This window comes from Pinus tabuliformis, chromosome 4_1 (genome assembly GCF_031772625.1).
Source record: "Pinus tabuliformis cultivar Carrire ecotype Pingquan chromosome 4_1, CPIR1, whole genome shotgun sequence".
Classification (NCBI taxonomy): Eukaryota; Viridiplantae; Streptophyta; class Pinopsida; order Pinales; family Pinaceae; genus Pinus; species Pinus tabuliformis.
The window spans coordinates 785,734,570-785,750,149 of NC_142303.1; the positions used below are offsets into that span (position 1 = coordinate 785,734,570).

At 37.1% G+C, this 15,580-nt stretch overlaps 1 non-coding gene across 1 annotated transcript; it reads left to right on the forward strand.

The window, feature by feature from the left end:
* The first annotated feature begins 13,427 nt into the window (after positions 1-13,427).
* Positions 13,428-13,501, forward strand: TRNAT-AGU (transfer RNA threonine (anticodon AGU)). The gene has a single exon. It is a non-coding gene; the product is annotated as a tRNA-Thr (tRNA).
* Positions 13,502-15,580: the final 2,079 nt, after the last annotated feature.

The window sequence follows — 15,580 nt, forward strand, 5'->3', positions numbered from 1 at the left end:
TGAGTAGCAATGTTATTCTTCAAGTCTATAACACTGTCATGATCACGGTTGTTTTCCCTATGGGCATTTTAACAAAGATTTGAAATCGATTGGGAATTGTCCCATCAAAGCCAGAACTGACAATCTGGGGCCAGGCACCAGTATGTAAGTCTTTCCTTCCCGCAATAGTGGCTCTAACTGCGGCTGTCCCAGTGGTCTTGCAGCGAACGGGTATGGTATTTACGTTCAAGAACCTCTGCTTCCGGAATGCATATTCAGCCATCAGCGAAAGATCCAGTGCCTTGACTGCTTTTTGGTCTTCGTCGTGCTTCAATCCATCTGCCACAGTCCTGACTGGTTCCTCCAAATCTGTAACGTCGATCCCCTCGACCCTAAAATGAGTTTTTTTGATTGATTCCACGTCTTTCCCTTTGACCAAATCCGAGCAAGACACCTCTGCATCAGATTTGAGGAAAAAGACCCGTCCTCGGCTCCATACCCTAGCTGTCGGCGGCTCTCCCTCATACCCTGTGCTGTTGCAGCCTTCCAATTCTGTGATGTTGGTCCCCTCGATTCAAAAAGGGGTTTTCACAATTGATTTGCAGAAATTTTGAATAATATGACACTTATTCACAGAGATTATACTGATTATACACTATTTGCGGAATGCATGCATAATACATAACCTCCTCTACCATTGCTCATCAATTTGCAGAATTCAGAAATAATCGCATGCGCACATTGAAACATCAATCACACATATCAACACAGTATATCACGGGGAAATCATACAGCTAAAAACCCCCAACTATCTGTATATTATATTGATTGAGAACATGTAACAATACATAGTACAATACTCCTCACAAGTACTCAATACTATCTCCACCTGTTACACACAAACTAGCTCAGATCTGAATCAATCATAGGTTCAAATCTCCTTTGCTCCTTGCCTGCCTCCACTGCGCAATCTTGCATGAGAATGGATGAGAATGGATGATCCAAACTCGTATTTCCCTTGGCTGAACCACACAATCCTCATTGGCAATACTCAATCCATTGATTGTGTAAATCTCATGCACAACTATAGTCACAACTGACAGTTGTCTTGCCCTTTCACTCACCTTTAACACCTGTCTCCACTGAACTATCCATGCACTGAGTTAACTGATGTATTCTTTAGTTGCTTTATGAGTTAATAATTAGTGAATTAATTAATAATTAATTCACATCACTCATCACTAGTGTATTCTGCAATTAGACTAAATACAACTAGTTCAACCAAGTCAAACTGAACACAACTCCATCAACTCCTCAATCAACTCCACCAAACTCAACCACATGAGTTCTAACTAAAGTCCATCATGCAATAGCTCAACTGACCCATAATAAAAGCGTATTTCCTTTTGACAGCTGCATGTGCCACATCTGTAGCTCAAACTGAAGTGCTCCAAGAGGATAAGATAATGTTTATAGTCCAGATATTTATTAAGAGCTAATAATATTCGACTGTTCTATTTTTAGCCTGGCAGTCTAAAAATAGACTCCGCTCATATGTCTAAAAATAGAAGTCCATCTATTTTTACCAACATGACCAACCATCCACAAATAGCATCCTGCAACTCATTGACCATGATCCATATGTCTAAAAATAGACTTTGCACCAAAAATAGCCTGTGGGCCCACTTAGTGAAGGCGACTCCTTTCCACTAAGCTCCACCATCTTGTTGCATTTTCAACATGATTCCGCATCTTCCTCGTTTGATAGATCCGAGTATCACACCACGACGGTAGATCTATGGAATGAACGCTGGCCTCGGCTCCAGCCTCCCTCCGATCTGGTTGTAGATATGACATTATTTTCCATCGCCTTCTTGTCTATCTTCGGGCCCTTGAGCTTACCCTTGGCCATCGATGACAGTCCCTCATACCCTGCTCTATTATAGCCTAACTCTGCCTTGATCACAAGATCGACGTTGTGGAAAGGCCATGGCTTGGGGAAACTAGCCACATCTGACCTGTGGGAAATTTGATCTGCGGTGGAAAAGTCAGATCTTATTCCATTTCCATAACCTATCATTACCCGTTGGTGGAGATCAGCTCGCTCGTCTGCGAGAGGCCTTCGATCTAGTCCTAGGGAGCTCCCTCCATTGGTTTGTAGAGTGGCGACAACAATGAACACAATTCCAGAAACCCTAGCCATGGCGTCCAATTCTCCCAAATCTTGGCTGAAGCCAATTTAATTGATGAGGGATGGTATGTAGTAAATTGATGAATAATGACAAGAATTATTTTGAGAATTATGGTTTGTTCTCTCCGAAGGATAAGTGTTTAAGTATGATTCATGTCCCCATATGGTGAAGGACCGATGAAGGGAGGAGATAACATGAGGTGGTTCCATCATGCCCTGAATTTGAATATCAAATCTCAATACTAACCTATGAAGATTTTGATATCATGTGAATTCATTTGTTATGTTGATACGTCTCTAATAAAGATGTCTGACATTATAATGTGAAGGCATGTGGACATCTCAATCTATTATTGCCAATATTTTTTTCCCTTAGATTCATGATGACAAGTTTAGAAGTAAGGAGGAAATTATGAATTATATTTCAACCATAGATGCCTAACTTGATGAACAATGATATTCTTGTCTTGGTGGTAGATCATCTTCCTTTCTTGGTGACAAATGTCTTTCTTGGTGGAATATAATGCTCCTATCTTGGTGATAGATGCTTGCCTTGGTGGTAGATGATGTTCATGTCTTAGTGACATATGCCTACCTTGGTGGCAGATGATGTTCCTATGTTGGTGATAGATTCCTTCGTTGGTGATAGATGATGTTCCTGTATTGGTGATAAATGCTTTCTTTGGTTGCAAATGATGCTTTTTTTCTCGGTGACAGATGCTTGCCTTGGTGGCAGATGATGTTCCTGTCTTGGTGACAGATGTCTGCCTTGGTGGAATATGATATTCCTGCCTTGGTGACAGATTCCTTCCTTGGTGGAAGATGATTTCCCTATCTTGGTGACAAATGTATACCTTGGTGGAATATGATGTTCCTATTTGGTGATAGATGTCTGCCTTGGTGGTAGATAATGTTCCTATCTTGGTTGTTGATGATCTATTTGTTTTGGTGATAGATGTCTGCCTTGATGGAAGATGATCTTCTTGTCATGGTGACAGATGCCTACCTTAGTGGTAGATGATATTATGGAATAATGAATTGCATAACTTTGGGGCAAAGTTCATTGAAGTGGGGAAGTATGCCATGTCCCAAATCAATTAAATTAATAAAAGAAATAAATACATAGGGAAAGGCAAACATGATATAAGAAAAGAAAATTTATGATAAGGATAATTGTGACAAGCAAAGCCTTGGGATTGAGTCTTTTTCGATGGAAAGACTCATATAAGAAAGGGGGAAATAAAAATAAGGCATGTGGAGGGTGAAATAAAATATTGGTAAATTTGGAAATAATAAATTGAGACTCGGGGGTGATGGTTAAGCTAAGCCTATGGTTGAAAGGAGAATTGTTCTCCTACCATAAGATTTTATGAAGTAGGAGGAAGGATCCAAGTTAAAATACAAGGTACACATATTAATATTCATTTTTCTGTATTACAGAAACAATTTGAAGTTGCAAAGCTCTTGAAGAATACACTAGATCATGAGTGTTGCATTCCTGAAATCCTTTTACAAAGCCTTATGCTCATATGTAGATAAATATGTTTTTCATAATTGTATCGTGGGAGTTATTCTTCTCTCATTTAAAATTATTAATATTTAATTAAACACCGCATAATATTTATATTTTCATATCAAAGTTCAAGTGCAATTATATTATTTTGTTTTTTATTCCCTATAGGAAGGAACTATTTAACCTCACTGCTATTGCACTTATTTATTTCTCTAAACATGCATATTGAAATGGAAGAGATTTACGTGAATAAAATCATGTATATGTTCGTACATATTTTATATATTAACATATATGTATAATCCATCTCATATATATATATATATATATATATACCCCATCTTAATGGAAAAAGTGAGAGTATGCATATGCGTAAAAGTCAGGTGGTAGGGTGAAAATAGACATATATATATAGAATTCATACACAAATATATCATCATTTTCTCATCATTGTTTTAAAGGTAGATAGTAAAATAATGAGAACATACATGTATGTGATTCTATTTCTAAATTTTTTTAAAACGTAGATTCTTTGTTAAAGGTGATAAAGATGTAAAACATGTTAATATTTATATAAAAAAGAGTTCCTAAACTCTTTAGAGAACCAGTTATCAATGTGGTCATTATTAGTTTAGAATGGTATGATAAGCGAGGATTTGTATATGTTGCCTTATAAATTTAAGATCAAATTATGATTACATTTTAGATGCCTAGAGATAAAAACTATTTCCCATTACATTGAAGAATGCAACAATGCATTGGTATATGGGACTTTGGGCATAATATTAAAACATGGGAAGATATGAATAAGATGCTCTTGAAAAAGTACAAAGACTAGGACAAATATCACAAAGAATAAATCTGCATGATGACCCAAGAAGATGATGAGAACTTGAAAGGTTATATAGTCTTTCTTAAGTGCAATATCAATAGTGTTCACTCTCCCCATTAGGAAGCGGTTCACCACTTACTCAACTAGTCACTACATATAGAAATCAATGGTTGTATAAGGGTGGAACCATTCCAATACAATTTGTAACGACAAAAATTGAATGTAAGTTTGATAAAAGAGACCTTGCAAATTTTTTCATTAAGAGGAATAAGATATTAATGTATTAATATTTTAAACTTAATGAGGGTTGGAGATCTTTCTCACCTAAGCTATGATGAGCTTTCTTAACTTTGCAAATGTTATTCAAGAGGAACCTCTAGGCTAAGGAAATGACCTAGGAACATCGCAACTAGTTCAGTATCTAGAAGAGGCGTCACTCAAGTTAAGATTGGCTATTTGATAGAATATTTTAATATTTATTTCGTAAGCTCCTTGAGTTCACAATTGGACATGCTACAAGCCAAAAAGAAGCAAGAAGAAGTAGATTAGTCCTTGTCAAAAGAAATCACTTATGGGATTTCCTATTAGAAAAACATCATAGGATCTATGGGATTTGTGAGCAAGATCATGCCACCAGTAGTTTCCCCTCTCTACCAAGATTAAAATCATTTTATCAAATAGCAAATAAGGAGACCAAGCAGGTTTGTCTCATTATCGAAAGTGTTAGCTAGAAATTAAATACACAAGGGTTAGCAGAAAACCTTTCTATTATGGTTTAAAGTAGCCTAAAAAAAAGGTTTTAAAAGCCTAAAATGGTAATGATGAATATATGCTAATATCATATTTGCAAAACAAAAGAAAATAACAGAAGGCATGTGACAGTAGAAGGAACTTGAAACATAAACAACATTACAAGATTGTATCCAATGAAAAGGATTTTTATTAAAAAAATATGGAACATTGCACTTGTGGAGGAAAATTATGATTAAGGGTCACCATGGTCTCCTTCGTGGGAGGGTTCTTTTCTCCCCTTTCTGCGGTTGTAGATGGATTTCCTCTTTACTATAGTATGTTGTGGGAAAAACAGGAATACGAAACACTAGTGGAGAGGTCGAAAGACACAAGATTAAAATGTTGGCGATGAAAATGGTCATGGTAAAGAGAGAGGAGAAAACCTCTATGTTTATAACAAAATTAAATTGGTCTTGATATGGTCAAATAATAAAATATTTGTTGGACTAAATCAATATCTAACTGTTATGATCATTTTGTTATTTTTTGGGAAAGAAAAAGGTTAGAGAAATTGTCAATACCCTTTATTTAGATAACTAACTCAAAAAATAATGATTAATTGAGTTAATTAATAAACAAAATGGGTTTATTAAATTATTTGTAGTTGAAACAGTCAAATGGGTTAGAAATAATTATTAAATAATGATTCTTATGAGAATGTTGAAAATATTAAGGAATAATAAATAAATAATGATTTATTTAATTATTCTTATGGAAACGGGAAATGTGAGTGAAAGCAAATTTAATTATTTTCACATTTATGGGTAAAAATACAAGAATAACTTAAAATTAATGAATTTATGGGTTATTCTCATGTGGATTAAATAATTAAATAGAAATAACGTAGGGAAAATAGTTCTCTAAATTATTTCCTATGGTGAAAGTGGGTTTTAGTGTGTAAAACCCATACTACATGGTGTATTTCTCTCAACCTAGTGTATTATGGCTAGGTGATAACAAAAAGTGGCCTTAACAACCACTCCCTTGAGGTATGGTTCAAGATCCTTCTTATTCCTATAATGCTTATTGGACTAACCAACATATGCATTGTCCTTCTCAAAAGTGGTATCCTTCCATTCCCTAGAGACAATGGGCACCCCCACCAACCGAAAACCATCCATTGCAACAAGGATGGTGAAATACTTCCTTTGGAAACCAACAATAGATAGTTCCATAATTCCCTTAATAATAAAAATTTCCACCATTACAAATTCCCTAGAAATAGAAAATACTTTTCTTTGCAAACAACCCTCCACCAAGACCTCAATTTCTTATATAACCCACTACTAACCTAAACAATAAAATAACTCAAACCATTTATACTATTGAGTTGTCTAGTTACCTTGCATACTTTATCTCTATAGCAACCCTAGTTAAAAATCCATGTAAAAATATATAAGACCATGGTTATGAGACACATATTCCAAGTTGAATGATGGGAAAAACATCCTAGTGGGTGTTCATTTCAGTTATTATGGCTAAGGAAATTGGCAAAGGCAATGGAAAAGGTTTTGGAAAGACAAAATGACATTTTGGCACATTTATTTATGAAAATAATGAAAAATAGGAGAAAAGGAAAGTGAAAGGTCATAGGTTGCATGTGAGGAGGAAATTGAAGAAAATAGAGGCCTCATTGATATAAAGGTTTATGAGGACCAGTGGGTGAGATGGGTCAATTCGGTTTTGGAGCTCTCTCTCTATTCTCTCTCTCTTATACTCTTGGACACTTAGAGTTTTCTTGGAGTACTCTTGGAGGTTGTGTCATACTTGGAGTTTTGGAGCTAGAAGGCAAAGGAAGAGAAGGAAGGCATAAGAGGACATCGGGATCAATAGCTACAACGGGCTTTGCTTGCAGGTACCGAGTTGCATGCATGTTTTCCTCACTATTTTTGGCATGCATGGCACATGCATGTGGTTTCTTGGTTATGATCTGTCATTGGCATGGAGGATTTCCTAGATTGATAGTGGATTTGCCTAGCCTTGCCATTTCCTGGATAGCCATGGTGTTGTGGATTTATTTCTTTGTTTCCTGGTTGGTTCTCATGTTTCCTTTATCTTGGGTTGAGTTATTAGTTCCTGGAATCCTTAGTTGGACAAATGCTCTGGAAACCCTGTAACAACTTGGGTTGAGTTACTAGTCCTGGAAGCCTTGGGTGGACAAATGCTTTGGAATCCCTTGGCGGGTTGAGTTACTAGTCTTGGAAGCCCTGGTTGGAAAAACACTTTGAAATCCCGACAACAGTTATGGGTTGAGTTACTAGTCTTGGAAGCTGTGGTTGGAACAAATGCTCTGGAGCCCTGGAAGGCTTGGGTAGAGACCAATATGATGATGGTTTTATGATGTCTGACCATGAGGTGGAATCACTGTTTGATGGGTTGAGGTGGTTGGCCTTTGGAAGCCTTAGATGGTTTTCGATTTATGTGTTCTATGAGATCCCATATTCATGCTTGGAATATGGCACATGGGTGAATGGATGAAGAGAGATTTGGCTCAACCATTCTATGGTTGGGTGGAACGTTGTAGTCCCATCCCGGGTTTGAAATTTGAATCATCAATATTGATCCCGGTCTAGGTGTGAAGGACCTTTCCAAGACCTTTTACTTTCGTGATGTGTTAAAATTGCTTTTTAAAAGAACATTAAGGAATACATCTGCATGCGGAAAAGAAGAGGAACATAATAATCATCAGCACATGAAAACATAAGCCGTTGATAACGAAGTTCGTCCAGGAGGGACTACGTCTTTGGGCCCCAGTCAAGGTGGTGTAGGCCACTGCATTATGTGCTGTCAATAAAGTTGATGTACACAAAGATGATGTATTGATCATACAAAGAAGAATGCCCTCACGCAGGAGTGGCTCTAAGAGATATTCCACAACTAGAACTCTCAATCAAAAGACTCCTATCAGTATGACACAAAAAACAAGCATGGTGCGCATCCCGCCAACATGGCACAAAAGGGATGTCAAAGCAAAACACATGCATGACGACAACAAGAGTATCCCAACAACACACAACAAGGGATCTCAAAACATAAAGTACATCATATTAAGGTTCCTCATAACATGAAGCAAGGAATCATGACAACATGAAAATAAAGAAGATCCCACATCAATATCAATCTAGGATCTGCAGCATAATGTAAAAGAAGAAATATATGAATAAACCATATACCTCACACCAACCACGGTCCATCTGAAGATATGAATGAAGAAGTGGATAAAACAGTCCACAATGAACATATGTTCACACTAACAATGCGCAGGTACAATCCGCTACCAATCTGTCAAGGCCTCATTAGCCATATGAAGAAGCGACATCTGAAGCAAACTGTTAGAGTGCTGAAGCTTTGAATATCAATTCCACAACATCAATTGCAAGAAGAAGAATTGACCACAGAGAATATTCGATCAAACGAAAATCAAAGAAGCATTGATTAAAGGAATCGATCATAAGAAGAACTGCTCTGGACTCTCGGCTCTATAGCTTGCTGGCTATCTGGCTCTGTCTCTGCAGCTCTGCGATCTGCCTAAATTTCAAGCTCTGTGGCTCTACGCATCTCAAGCGCAACTTTGAATTCAAGTTTCCCTGCATAATTTGCAGCACAATTTGGCTATCTCTTCATAGCCTCATTCTGCAACTATTCATCGGGCACAACCTCCTGATGGCTCTCTAGCACTTCAGGCTCTCGGGGCTCTCTAACACACACTCTCGAGCACTTTGTTTTACTGCTCTTGCCCTTTGTTATGTATCCTTTCGCCGCTCTTGGCTCTCTGCACCATTCTCTCGGCACTCTAACACAAGCTTTCGGGCTCTCGGGCACTCTCTGGCATGCAGGTTTTCTCTGTCTCCAACCCCCCCGGTCTCTATCACCCATCATGTTTTATAACACGTTTGGGACAAGAGCGCTTCAAAATCAGAGGCCTGTTTCTTAATAATAGAAGCCGTTTGTGTAGAACAATTGGCGGGCGCAACAACCTTAAGAAAATAGCCTTTTTTTATCGTTTTAAGGCGATAATACAAAAACCCGTAAAACACTGAAAAAAAATGAAAAATCCAAAGTTTCGGATTTCAAATTTTATATAACCGGGCTTATAATGCCCATCGGGTCCGCGCCTAATCGCTTATCGCTATCGCTTCAGCCTGAGGTCCTTTCTTCGGCATCGGCCGACGCCGATCGCCGATCACCAATATCAGTGATTGCTAATCGCAGTTGCTGATATCCAGGGGTCCCGATCTTCGGCCTTTGGGTTTCGTTGTTGCCAATCGCCGACGTCGACATCGCCAATTTACCAGTGCTGATATCACCGATTTGACCACTAATCGCAATCTTAACTCTTTGACATCGCCGATATTGCAACTAGCATGCCCCCGATCTCCGATTAATTGGAGATCGCTGAACGGGGCTCCTAAAGGCCCGCCTTAAGTCCACCCTTTGGACTATTCCAATTACGATTTACCTTTAAGGCCAAAAAACCCCATTTTTATGAGAAAATGCCTCATTTTCTTAAGGAAGAGAGCCACCTTCTTTTTGCAATAACTTCGTCATGCAAACTCGAATTGACGAACCGTTCACACCTCCACGATGAGGAAGATGAGCTCTTTGATTTGGTCCTGGTTTGACATCATTCTGATCACTTTGATTTTTGAGCATTCCCATGCCATGGTGTCTGAAGATCCACCTGGATCAAATATGAGGTTATTTCTTTTTGTATTTCTATGAGTATTATATTGGTTTATATGTGGATCATATGGCTATGATTTCTTTCGTATTTCTATTGCTATTATGTTGGTTATGTATATGTTTTATGCCAATAGCTATGTATGGATCTCATCATGTTTTCACTTGTAAATGGATGAACAATGTATCTATGACCTAATGGATGAAACTATAGCTAATGTGTTGAGGCATCAGTGCTTCTCAGTGATTCTCAACTGAGTATGAGAACCCTATGCTTAGATATATTATTTACACTCGTAGATTACATATTTGTGATATGTTTGATGAAATGCCTGTCATGTCTAGTAGGGGTCCAATCAAGGGCTTGTTTAATTAATTGCACTCGTGTCATCGTTTCCCGATTATCTTTCTATTCTAAAGGTTTCATTCCATTCCAAGCAGTGACTTGGGATCTGGACCTGAAAAAGTGGCTCAAATCCTGGGGACGCTGGAACAACACTGAGAAAAATAGTCCTTGGACACTGGCATGCCTTGTCATGAGAGCGTCCAGATCCTCCTAGACAATGTCAGGCCCATAGCATGAGAGCGTCTGGGATCAAGTGGTCTAAAACCTCAGTGGGACTCAGGGGCTGGTTAGCAGAAAGGTTGGGATGGTTCCTAGGAGTCATGCTGCTGATGTTGAAGGTCTGTATGGTGTATTTCCGTTGGTTCCATTTCCTTAACGTGACTTAGGAGGTCGAATTATATCACAATAACTTCTTGTCACATGTTTATCCCGGTTGGCTAGTTACTTGGGTAGATGTGGGAGGAGGGTGTTACGATATCCCCTATAGAATGCCAAGATATTTACTTATGATCAGAGACAAGCCTTAATAAAAATATTTCTTGAATCATTATATAGCATAATGAGGAGGCAATTCAAAATCCTACAACAAGTTGTTTTGTTGGTCAACCTCCCACAAAACCCAACCCACTTCTCCTAAGAATTCAAAACAACCACGGTTAGTAGGGCTTGCACAACTTCCTCCCTAGTTAGAGAGGATATTTCAAAAAAATTTGACCAAGAGTGTCATGTACGAGTGCCACTAATTCTCTCACCACCATCTTAACTAATTGTAATGATCCAATATTCCATTTATAACCTTGTGGATGAAGTAGTTATGTGGGCATAATTTTGTTTACCAACTACTCTCTAACATTTTGTATCAGTGAGTATTAAGGTTCAATATAGACACAAACAAGTAATCATTTAATGTGCTCACAAGAAGATGATGGCCTCAAATGTGGCAATGGGGCCATCAGGAACATGCACCCACAAGAATGCATGCACATTTCTAGGAATGCGCACACGTTCCTTGGCGTCTAGGCTCGATAAGGCCCGAACTACCAACTAGGACACTATTCAAGTTGACATCTTAGCATGGCTCAAGGATGAACATGTGTTCTTAGGAATGTGCATGTGTTCCTAGCGAGATTCATTTTAATGCATTTGTGGCCCCATTTTTTACCATATTGGGATTGCGTAGTGCATTTTTAGGAGATATTAAGCTAGAATTTTGATTCTCGAACAACGTTGACACCAAATCGAAACCATACCTTGTTTGTGGAGTAAGAATTCTAAGTATTTTTTTAAAACTTGGTTTTAAATATGAAAAAATACCTAAATAATACCCTAAACATAGTCACTATATTTAATTGCACGGAAACTGATTAATATGGAACCTTATCAGAATTCGAACCAACAATCACCAAACCAAAATTTAGAACAACAAACTTGAACAAAGAACCAATAAATCCAAATGATGAAATCAATGCATCCTTAACTACTTTGAGGTCACTAATACAATATCTCCAAAACATTAGAGAGTAGGTTCATCAAACTCAATTGTATCATTCATCTTTAATGCCCAAAGTCAATTAACCACAATTTCTGATTGCAGGGCTAGAATATATAAACATTATAGAATTGGTATAAGACAAAATGAGAGAGTACAACATTACTTCTTTATTTGTTGAATCTAGAAACAACCGACCTTTACCAATAAACTAAAAAAAAACTTTTATGGACAGGTGCACTTATCAACCATTTCAAGACCCTTGGATGGATAGGTGGTTTACGGTATTTGATAAACCTCCTTGTAATAATAGGGTGGTACCTTTATATTTCTTGAGGAGGTTATGGGTAGAGTTTCGATTAGGACTCCATGCCACCTACTTTGATATGGGATAATTACAAGGGGTTGTGGGTCTGCACAAGATATACAAAATGTTAGGTGTAGCACAACAATAGGTCATCGTCCACATAGATGAAGGCCTAATGTCCTTGCCCAATATCCTCTAGTAATGGATAACATTATGGAAACCCAGACAACAAAAGCCAGATTGATTCACACACTAGTGCAACATGGCATCGTGCTAGCGTCGTCGCACTAGAGCCACCAATAGTTGATGTTGCAGGGCAGGATTAGGGGAGGGATCAAATAATTGTCTAAAAGTGATGGCACTAAAACTAGTATTGTTGCTCACAAATGAAAAAGGAATTGATAGTTTACAAGTGTTTGGTGATTCTTCTATTGTCATCAAATGGATAAAAGATGAACAAAGATGTCACAACGTGCTTCTAAATTTTGTCTTGGAATAAGTAAAAAATTTGAGCGTTTTTTATTGCTCTTTTGCATGTGTACAAAGAGAGAAATATGGAAGCTAATGGTTTATTCAAAGTTGGAATTTTGATGTAGCGTGATACCTAGATAGTAACAAAGAATATGAATGAGACGATTTCGAAATATTATCGCCCATGGAAGCTAATGGTTTATTCAAAGTTGGAATTTTGATGTAGCATGATACCTAGATGGTAACACAGAATATGAATAAGACAATTTTGAAATATTATCACCCCATTTTCAAGAAGTAATGGTGAGAGAAAGAAATACTCTTGTTTGAGGCATTTCTTATGTTTAATCACAACTTTTTCTTTACCAATCTTGTTAGATAGTATTTATTCTATTTCTATATATTAAAACTATATATTTTTAATATAGAAAGGAGATCCCATGATAAACAGAGTTTTTAAATGTAATGAAACTAATTTCATATCTGAAAATTTTTAACACAATTTTGAAATATATTAAAGGAAAACATGTAAAAAAAAATTTAATAACAATTTCCTATTAAAAAAAATAAAATTACGAATTTTGTTAATAAAAAATCAAAATAAATAATTTACATTTCCGTAATTAAAGACTCCCTTTTCCACATTAAATCTCCTCGAGCTGATTAGTGAGAAGCATTATATTCATTGAACATAAAAAAAAATTATACAAATGTCAATCATCCCCAATCTGAATATTTTGCCTTTGTTTTCGACTCACCAGCTTAGATGAATACATGCAAAGGAAAATGTTTTTCATCTGAGATGTTATAAATCAAAAAGTAAATATGCTTTCATAGCTCAGTTGGTTAGAGCACCCGTTTAGTAAGCGGGAGGTCATGAGTTCAACTCTCATTGAAAGCATCTTCTGTAAATCGGTTACGTAAATCAGAGGTTCTTGACGTCATCAGTTCAAACCGTTCAACTCTCTTTAAAGCACGCTCGGCTTTTGTCAGCGAGCAGGTCAGAGTTTTAGGCTCTGCACACATCTAGTAATCAATAGATAGTCAGTTCAACTCCCACTGAAAGCAGCTCTTTCATCTAAGTGAAGCTTTCAAAGACGCAGAAGTCTCTTTAAAGCACCCTCGGCGGAGGTACTGCAGGTCAGAGTTTTAGGCTCTGCACACATTTAGTAATCAATAGATAGTCAGTTCAACTCCCACTGAAAGCAGGTCTTTCATCAAAGTGAAGCTTTCAAAGACGCAGAAGCAGAGGCTGCCAGTATAGCTGTGTATATTATTTTCTCGTTTCATAGCACTTCATTTGAACAGTTGAAAACAGAAAGATTTGACGTCAAAAATCGTTCAACTCTCATTAAAGCACCCTCGGCTTTTGTAAGCGAGCAGGTCAGAGTTTTGTAAACGAGCGGGAGGTACTGCAGGTCAGAGTTTTAGGCTCTGCGCACATTTAGTAATCAATAGATAGTTAGTTCAACTCCCACTGAAAGCAACTCTTTCATCTAAGTGAAGCTTTCAAAGACGCAGAAGCTGTGTATATTATTTTCTCGTTTCATAGCACTTCATTTGAGCAGTTGAAAACAGAAAGACATGAATGAAAACGTAAGCGGGAGGTCATGAGTTCAACTCTCATTGAAAGCATCTTCTGTAGTTCGATTATGTAATTGAGAACTCCTTGACGTCATGAGTTCAAATCGTTCAACTCTCATTACAGCACCCTCGGCTTTTGTAAGCGAGCAGGTCAGAGTTTTGTAAACGAAGAGTTCAACTCTCATTGAAAGCATCTTCTGTAGTTCGATTATGTAATTGAGAACTCCTTGACGTCACGAGTTCAAATCGTTCAACTCTTATTAAAGCACCCTCGGCTTTTGTAAGCGAGCAGGTCAGAGTTTTGTAAATGAAAGCAAAAACATTGAATATGCCTGAGCCCAAACTCGAACTGGGACCTTTAGTGTGTGAGACTAACGTGATAATCGACTACACCACCCGGACAGACGAGAATACGAAGATGAGTTTCCCCTTTTCTCAGAATTTGTCTTATTGTAATGGTTATTTGTTGACTTCAAACTCATGCATAAAGATCGCGCTACAAAACTCACTCCCATCATCTATTATTTGTTGACAAGTTTTTCACGTTGTTGGAGTTTTCTTGGAAAAAACTGTGTCGAAGATTTGTGTGTTCAGGTTTAAAAGCAAATGTTCCAGAGAAAAATGAGGACATTGGGGGCGAAAAGTACTGGAATCTTTGAATTTAGGGTTATTGGCCTGTCTAAAAGCTTTATTAATTTAAGAAGCAGAGTAGCCATTAAATCTGAAGGATCAGGTAAGGTGTGATTTTTCCTTGCTTAGGAATTGAATGGAGGAACAGAGATCGAAATCTTAAAGTATTTCACTATATTTACACGGAGAAGAGTAGACATTAATGGAACACTGGTCGATGTTATTGGAAAGATGCCATGATATCGATACGCCCGATGAACATTCTTTCGAGTTTGACAGCGAACAAAATGTAAACTTTGACATTTCGCATATCGCCCTTTAACGAAAATAATTTGCTTAAGATGATTTCATTCATGGATATTGTTCGTTTTGTTTTCCTGTTTTACATGATAAATCTAGTGAAACAGATTTGGGTTTTACTAGGTGTTTTTGGTCTCGACAAAATAAATTTAGTTGGTGAGGTTAAGTTTCTTTTTCATCTTTTATATTCGTTTATATATGAAAGTCTGTAATAGCATGGGATATCATTAATTTCAACATGTTTTTAAAAGGTTTTAAGGGATTGAAAATGGAAATTTTATTATTATTATTTTTTAATTTTAAAAATAAAAATTATATTTTTAAATAAATAAAGTGATATGGTTTGGTTATTGGTAATGGAGAGTTTAGTGTGGAAGCATATATTAAGGTGGTTAGTTAAATTTTATTAATTTGGAAATTAAAATAGAAATTGTATTTAATTAGATGGAGTTTTGTTTAATAAGAT